Source organism: Canis lupus, chromosome 31 (genome assembly GCF_003254725.2).
Source record: "Canis lupus dingo isolate Sandy chromosome 31, ASM325472v2, whole genome shotgun sequence".
Lineage (NCBI taxonomy): Eukaryota > Metazoa > Chordata > Mammalia > Carnivora > Canidae > Canis > Canis lupus.
Window position 1 is genome coordinate 14,255,192 of NC_064273.1, and position 8,010 is coordinate 14,263,201.

The window sequence follows — 8,010 nt, forward strand, 5'->3', positions numbered from 1 at the left end:
CTCCTCTTTTTTATTAGAAAAATTATATTAGATTCATATTTGTTTTGAAAAGTCAGTTGTATACTTTAATTAAAGGGAGAAATAAAAAGTCTTCTTTCCTAAAGCAAGCTTACAAAGAATGGAGAAGTTATTTCTCCTAATAATGACTTAACAAATGAGATTTCAGTTCCCTAAATTGGGGTAAAGATTAGGAAGAAAAAACTATCTGTACTGTGATCATATATTATCACGGACTTTGAAAATGCCTATCTTTTTGGTACTTGGCAACATATAGTAAGAATAGCCACAAGGGGAAAAAAAAAAAAAAGCCCGGGGCGGGGGGGTGGGGGGCACATTATTTCCACAAACATAGCCCAACTGTTGCCAAACAACAAAATAGCAAATTCATCTAGGCTCATTGGTACATGTCTTAACTTTCCAAATGAAACCTTGGATCAAAAAAAAAAAAAAGTTTGAGCACTTTCCTATAAGATCAATCAAAACTAAACTACAACTGATACAACATTTAAGAGTTACAAATTTCCACTTGATTGCAGTTGAATTAAAAGCAAGAAAGAGGGTATTTAAAATGAAGAGTTTGTAATACAACACTGGTTTCTTTTCTTAAGCAATTTTCTCTAAAAAGAATGCCAAAACTTTGTAAACTTGAACAGACTAGGACTAGAAAATGTAAACAACACTATAAAATAATAACAAGAACATTTTATCCAGGTTAGCACAGATAGGTAAGCCTTGCTTTTAAATGAAAAATTCCATGGAAACTGACGTACAAAAGGAGGGAGCATCTCAAGTTCACACTAGAAAGGTCATTGGCAGAGACCAGCTTCATATTATTTAGAGTATCTGTTCTGGAACAAAAGAGGGCTAAGCTGATTGAGCAGGGAGTAAGTCCAGGTATTACAGATTAATGTTTAAAGAATGACACTACTTATTTTCAACATTCTCTTTATATTTTTTGAGTTCTTGAATTACTTATAGAAGAATTCCATAACCCAAACCATCTTCAAAATGATAATGCACAAGAAACACTCCCAAATAATCAAACCTTTCTGAATGTGCCTCTGTTTCAGAAAAATGAAACTTTTTTTCTTCAAAAAGTGAGAAACCTAATTTCAATGACGATGACTTATTTGACAGGGGAAAAAGAGAAGCATAAGCTGGGAGGAGGAGCAAGAGGAAAGGGAGAAGCAGACTCTCCACTTAACAGGGAGCCTGACATAGGGTTCAATCCCAGCACTCTGGGATCATAATGTGAGCCGAAAGCAGACACTTAACCAACTGAGGCACCCAGGTGCCCTGACTTTTCCTTATTTTCAATTTCAAGGGACAAAGAGCTACCTTGGAATTTGAAGTTTTACAAGTGCACACTTTGAAGATATCTTTTTATCCTAAGAATATTTAGAAGAATATTAATAGTGACTAACAATGACTCTATTTCAATATGGTAGATTGAGCACATGCATCTAATTACAATATTTCCTGAAGCCCTACTAAAACTATAGTAAAGTATTTTTTAGTAAAGTATTTTAAAAAAAACACTTTATTGATTATGATTGATACACAAAAAGCTGCACATATTTAGTGTATTCTACTTTATGAGTTTGAAGAAAAGCATATATATCCATGAAGTCATCACCGTAATCAATCTCATCACCTCAAACATATCATCACCTTCAAAAGTTTCCTCCCACCCTACTCACTTATTTGTTCATGTATGTGTGTGATAAGAAGACTTAATAGAAATGACCAGACCACAAAAAAAAGACTTAATATTGGGAAATGCAAATCAAAACCATAATGAGATATCACCTCATACCCAGTAATATGACTATTATCAAAATAACAAAATAAAATAAGTGTTGGTAAGGATGTGGTGAAAGGGACTCTTCTACACCACTGATGGTTATATAAATTGGTATAGCCTTTATGGGAAACAGCATGAAGTTCCCTCAGAAAAATTAAAAAATGAACTATCATATGATCCATCAATCCTATTTCTTTGTGTATAATCAAAGGAATAAAATCACTCTTGAGATATCTATATTCCCGTATTCGTTGCAGTTATTCACAGTAGCCCTATGGAAGCAACCTACGTAGCCATCATGGATGAATGGATAAAGAAAATGTGATATGTTTATACAGTGAGATATTATTCTGCCTTAAGGAGAAGGAAATCCTGCCATTTGTGACCACATGGATGAACCTTAAGGACATATGCTAAGTGAAATATGCCAGACAGAGAAAGACAAATATGGCATGATCTCACTTATATGTGGAACCAAAAATAGTCAAACTCATAGAAGCAGAGTAAAATAGTAGTTATTAGGGGTTGAGAATGTGGGGGAAATGGGGAGATGATGGTCAAAGGGTACAATAAGCTTTCAGTTATAAGTTCTGGAAACTGAATGAACAGTATGGAGACTATAATTAGTGGTAATGTGTTATATATTTGAAATTTGCTAAGATTCCTTACCCAAAAAGGAGGGAGGTAACTCTATGAAGTGATGGATATGTTAATTAACTTGATTATAGTAATCATTTCACTGTGTGTGTGTATGTATATATATATATATATATATATATATATAATCACATTGGATATCTTAAATATGTAGAATTTAATAATACGTCAATAAAACTTAAAAAATACATCACACATTCAAAAACCAGGAAAATATGATTCATGATAAGAAAACCAATCAATATAAACTGAACCAGAGCTGCCACAAGTGTTAGAATTAGGAGACAAATACATTAGAAATGTTATTATAAATATATTCCACATGTCCAAAAGTTAAGACATGGAAGATTTTTTAACCCAAATCAAACTTTCAAGATAAAAACTACAACTATAATGGGTTAAATTGTACCCCCTCCCAAAATTACGTTCAAGTTCTAAACCGCGAGCATCTCAGAATGGGTAGGACCTTATCCTCTACAGGTATAATTAATTAACTCAAGATGAGGTAACACTGGATCAGGTGAGCCCTAATCTAATACAATCGGTGCCTTTACAAGAGGAGAAGAGACACACACAGAAAGAACATCACATGATAACAGACACAGAGATCAGTTTAATGCACCTGCAAGCCAAGGTACACCAAGGATTACTGCTACCATGAAAAGCCAGGAAGGGTCAAGGAGGATTGTGCCGAGAGTCTCAGAGGGAGCATGACCCTGCTGACACCTTGATTCAGGACTCTGGCCTCTAGAACTGTGAAAGAATAAAATTTCTATTGTGTAAGGCTACCCAGTTTATAACACTTTGGTACAACAACCCTATGAAATTAATAGAACATAACAAAACATATGGGATGCCACTAAAAAAACAGTACTTAGGGAGAAATTTAAAGTATTTAATACTTACACTGGAAAATAAGAATTACCTCAAGTCAATGACATCAGCTTCCAAAGTAGAAAGAGGAAATAAAATAAATACCAGAGCATAAATTATCTAGAAATCAGAAAAAAATTTTAAAAAACAATGAAACCAAAAAGTGGTTCTTTAATAACTTCAATAAAACTGATATACATTTTAGCTAGATTACTAGAAAAAAAAGATAAAAGAGAGGTGACATTAGTCACCAAAATCAGGAATGAGGGAATTAACAATAGATTCCAGGAATATTTAAAAGATAATAAGGGAATACTGTGAACATATTTATGGCAATAAATTCAGCAACTTAGATGAACAGGACAAATTTCTTGAAAGATACAACTACTAACACCTACACAAGAAATAAAAATTTTATCTATGAAAAATATTTAATTGCAGCTAACTTTCCCACAAAAAAAAAAATCCAGATACAAATAGTTTGACAGATCATTTGTCCTAAAATTAAAGGAAAAAAATAACACCAATTCTACAATACGCTCCCTAAAGCTTAAAAAAGAAATAAATAATTCACAAACAATTCTATAATGCCAGAATCACTGTGACATCAAAACCAGACAGGACAGCCATGCTTTCCCATTCCCATGGCAGCTTTGAGGGCTCCCGCCACCTCCACCGTGCCGGACATCATGCTCTTCAGCAGCAGCTTGCACCAGGACCTGTCCCAGCAGGACCTGGCTGACTTGATGAGCCTGGAGCTGAGCAAAGTGGTCACTAAGAAGTTCAGCAACCAGGAGACCAGCCTTGAGGTCAGTGGAAACAGGAAGGGCAAAGATGTCTATAACATCCAGAGTGGCTATGGAGAAATCAAAAACAACCTGATGGGGCTCTTCATCATGATCAACACTGATAAGATCACAGCATCATCCAGGGTGACTTCTGTGATCCCATGTTTTCCATACTCTTGATAAGATGGATAAAAAGGACAAGAGTCATGCTCTGATTTCTGCAAAACCTGTGGCCAATATGCTCTTGCTGGGGCAGATCACATCATCACCATGGACCTGCATGACTCTCAGGTCCAGGGATTCTTCAACATTCCAGTGGATAATTTGTCTGTGGAGCCTGCAATCCTCTAGTGAATTCAGGAGAACATTGCCAAGTGGAGGAACTGTATTATCATTTACCTGATGTGACGGGAGCTACAAGGGTCATATAAACTGCAGACAGGGTGAATATGGAATTTTCCTTCATTCACAAAGAGAGGAAGAAAGCAAATGAAGTGGACTGGATGGTTCTGGTAAGTGGCATGAAGGACCACATGGCTATCCTCATGGAAGACATGGCTGATATGTGTAGCACCACCTGCCATGCTGCAGACAAGCTACTCTAAGGAGCCACCAAGGCTTATGCTATTCTTACCCATGGGATCTTCTCTGGGCCAGCTACTTCCAGAATGAATATGCTGCCTTTGAGGCTGGTGTTGTCACAGACAGCATTCTGCAAGGTGACAAAATGAGACACTGTTCCAAGATACAGGTGATTGATATCCTTATGATCTTGGCAAAGGCAATCCCAAGGAAACACAATGGTGAATCTGTGTTTTACCTATTCAGCTACATCCTGCTACAGATCCAGACATTCATGAAGTGTGGAGCAAGCCTGCTCTGGCTTATGAATTGTGTACATTTGTCCGACTTTTTAGCAATTATGGGATAATGCAAAAGCCTCTGATCTTTGTATATCCCAAGATCCATTGTTTACTCCTTCTCAAGCTCAAGACCATTTATTTCCAGTTTTGGGGGAGGATAGTGGTTGTTTGATCCTTCTAAGCAAACTGTCAGTGAGAAATGTTTCATCATCCTGGCATATTCTGATAGGTGATCTTCTTTATTTTGTCAGTACTTTGAGGCCACAACTTTCAAATATATAATTCCACTGAAGAAGTTCATAGTTTAAATATTTTGAGGGTGCCAAAGGTGACTTCAGATTAAAGCTTTCTGTGTAAGTAATAATAATGCCCATGGACATTTGGGTAAAATCCTGTATACATCTGAATGAACCTTAGAAAATTTATAATACCCTGAATTTTGACATTTTTTAGTAAGCATCTTTCAAATCAACCATTCTGGTTATTGTGCTTAATGTAACCAAATTTTATGTAGCTTAAGATGGCCACTGACACGTTTACTTTCTGATAAATATTAGAAATATCAGAGGCAATGCAGTTCAGTGTTTTTTTATTTTTTTTTATTTTTTTTCAAATCTTTAAGTCACTAACAAAGCTGACCAGCAATCTTTAAGGTTTCAAACTTCAGTACAGCAGAGATTGAATTTAAGAAGTATCATCCTGGTCACTGCAAAAATGAGCATTTTGCTGTACCTTAAAATTGCTTATAAGAAAAAAATGATATTGTAGTCTGGTAGAGTCAGCAATGCAATACAGATTAACTATATCCAGAAACAGTTGACTTGAGTATATAAAGAGCCTATTTAGATAGATTATGTAATTCTTAGTTTTGATAAATAAGTGATATCTATTTCTTGGGATATTTATGCATAAACAAACAAAAATGTAGTTATGAGCATGCACAAGTAGACATCCTTGGCATACATGTTCACATGACTGAAAAAATTTATTAAAAGTAAATATTTCATCTTAAGATTGAACATAAGATATAGAGCTAGTTTTAAAATAATCTTCAGGTTAAAAAAATAGAAAAACCACCTTGTCATTGTCTGAATTAAGAACTGATTGTTTCTATTATTTAACCTCACTTTTTCAAGTACTTCTGAAATATTAACTAATTACACTAGAATTGGCCATACACGGTGGCAATGCAGACCTTGACCTTTTGATGGTTTTAGTTGAAGAAAGATGAGGAAGGCAGCCTCAGGACCACCAATCCCAGAACTTGTATATCCCTAGCTGCTTGTGTGGAAACATTTAAGTGAAACACCAGATATATCGGTCTCATCCAACTCTGCTGAATGGGGCTGGACTCACATATATTCCACCAAAAACAGGCGCCAGGGAAATACAAATATACCAAAGCTGCTCATCCTCCTACTTCAATAATATTAATCAACTTATAGATATACATGTTATAACTTTCCCTTTTAGATGTCAACTAGATTCAGGAATATGTTATTTGCAGTACTTGTATTGGTTTTGAATATAGGATTTTAAGATTGTCCAACACTGTACTAAAACATTTCAATAAAATCCTGCTACTTCTTTCTTTAAAAAAAAAAGACATTGCAAAAAAATAAAGCTACCCAATATCCCTCACTAATATGGATTTTTTTAATTCTAATTAAATTTCAGGGAAAAAAGTATCTGTCACTATACAAAAAGGATAACACACTATGATAAGAAGGATTCATCCAAGAAATGCAGAATTAGCTTAACATCTGAAAACCAATCAATGTAATGCATCATATTAACAAACTAAAAAAGACAAAGTATATGTTCAATTCGATACATGCAGAAAAATCACTGGAATAGATCACTTTCTACTCCTAATAAAAACTTGCAGAAAACAAATAACAGAAAGAAACTTTCTCAACCTGATAAAGAGAATCTATGAAAAATCCAAGCTAACATCATACTTAATTATGACAAATACCCCCAAGTTAGGGGCAAGACAAGGATGTCCACTCCCACCTCTTCTATTCAATACTGTACTAGAGTTTCTAGTCATGGCAATTAGGCAAGATTAGAAAGGAGGAAGGAAAACTATCTTTATTCACAGATAACGTAATTATTTAGGAAATCCTTTTAAATAGAAAATGGTAATGTAGGAAGACCCTGCTCATTTCTTCCCATGGACACACTGAATCCACAACTACGCATAGAACAATTCCCTCTGAAAAAGACCTGAAAACTAGCTGAACAGTGGCTTCACATCAAATGAGAAAAGGTCCATATCCAGGTGGATAAGAGAGGCTAAGACATGATCTTGACAAAAATTTACTGCCCTGGCATAGGAAATTATAATTGGGAAGGATCAAATCAAGATTCTCCCAGAGAAATGAAGGTTGTAACCCACATTAAGCACTCCAACTCTTAAGATCTGTACCTGAGAGACAAGCCCCCAATATATCTGCCTTTGAAAATCAACAAGGCTCACATTCGCAAGACCTGAGTGTCTGTAGCAAACTGAGAGACTGCTCTCCCTCTGCCTCACTAAAAGTGGCAGGCATATAGCATCCCTGCACTTGCTCTCTGCCTTGCTAAAGCTGGCACCTGCCTGCTGTACCTGTGCTCCCCTCTACAATGATCCACAGTGCCAGTGCCTCAAAGAGAGGAACATTTACATACATCTAGTGCCCTAGTATCTTTTACATCTCATACCCCAGTTTTCACAGTGGCATCCCAGGAGGTGCCTCTTGAGCACTTGGGCTCTAGAGGCTACAGTGGCTTGCTTCTTGAGTCCCAAGAGACTGTAACAATCAGAGATAGTTCTGGGACACTGTACAGATCAATAACTGAAACATCCCATCTTTCTGAGAAGGAGACTTATTTTTCTCCCCAGGAGAACTGGCCCTGATGAGTGGGCTCCTGGTCTAGCATATCTCTAGAGGCCTACAGAGGTACTCTTGGGGAACTGAGGCCAAGGGATACAGCCTTTGTGCTCTCCTTCTGCCTCTCTCCAACCTGCCCATATCCCAGG

At 36.2% G+C, this 8,010-nt stretch overlaps 1 pseudogene; it reads left to right on the forward strand.

Annotated features, from left to right (window-relative positions):
• The first annotated feature begins 3,978 nt into the window (after positions 1-3,978).
• Positions 3,979-5,053, forward strand: LOC112661669 (ribose-phosphate pyrophosphokinase 2-like; annotated as a pseudogene).
• The last annotated feature ends 2,957 nt before the right edge of the window (positions 5,054-8,010 follow it).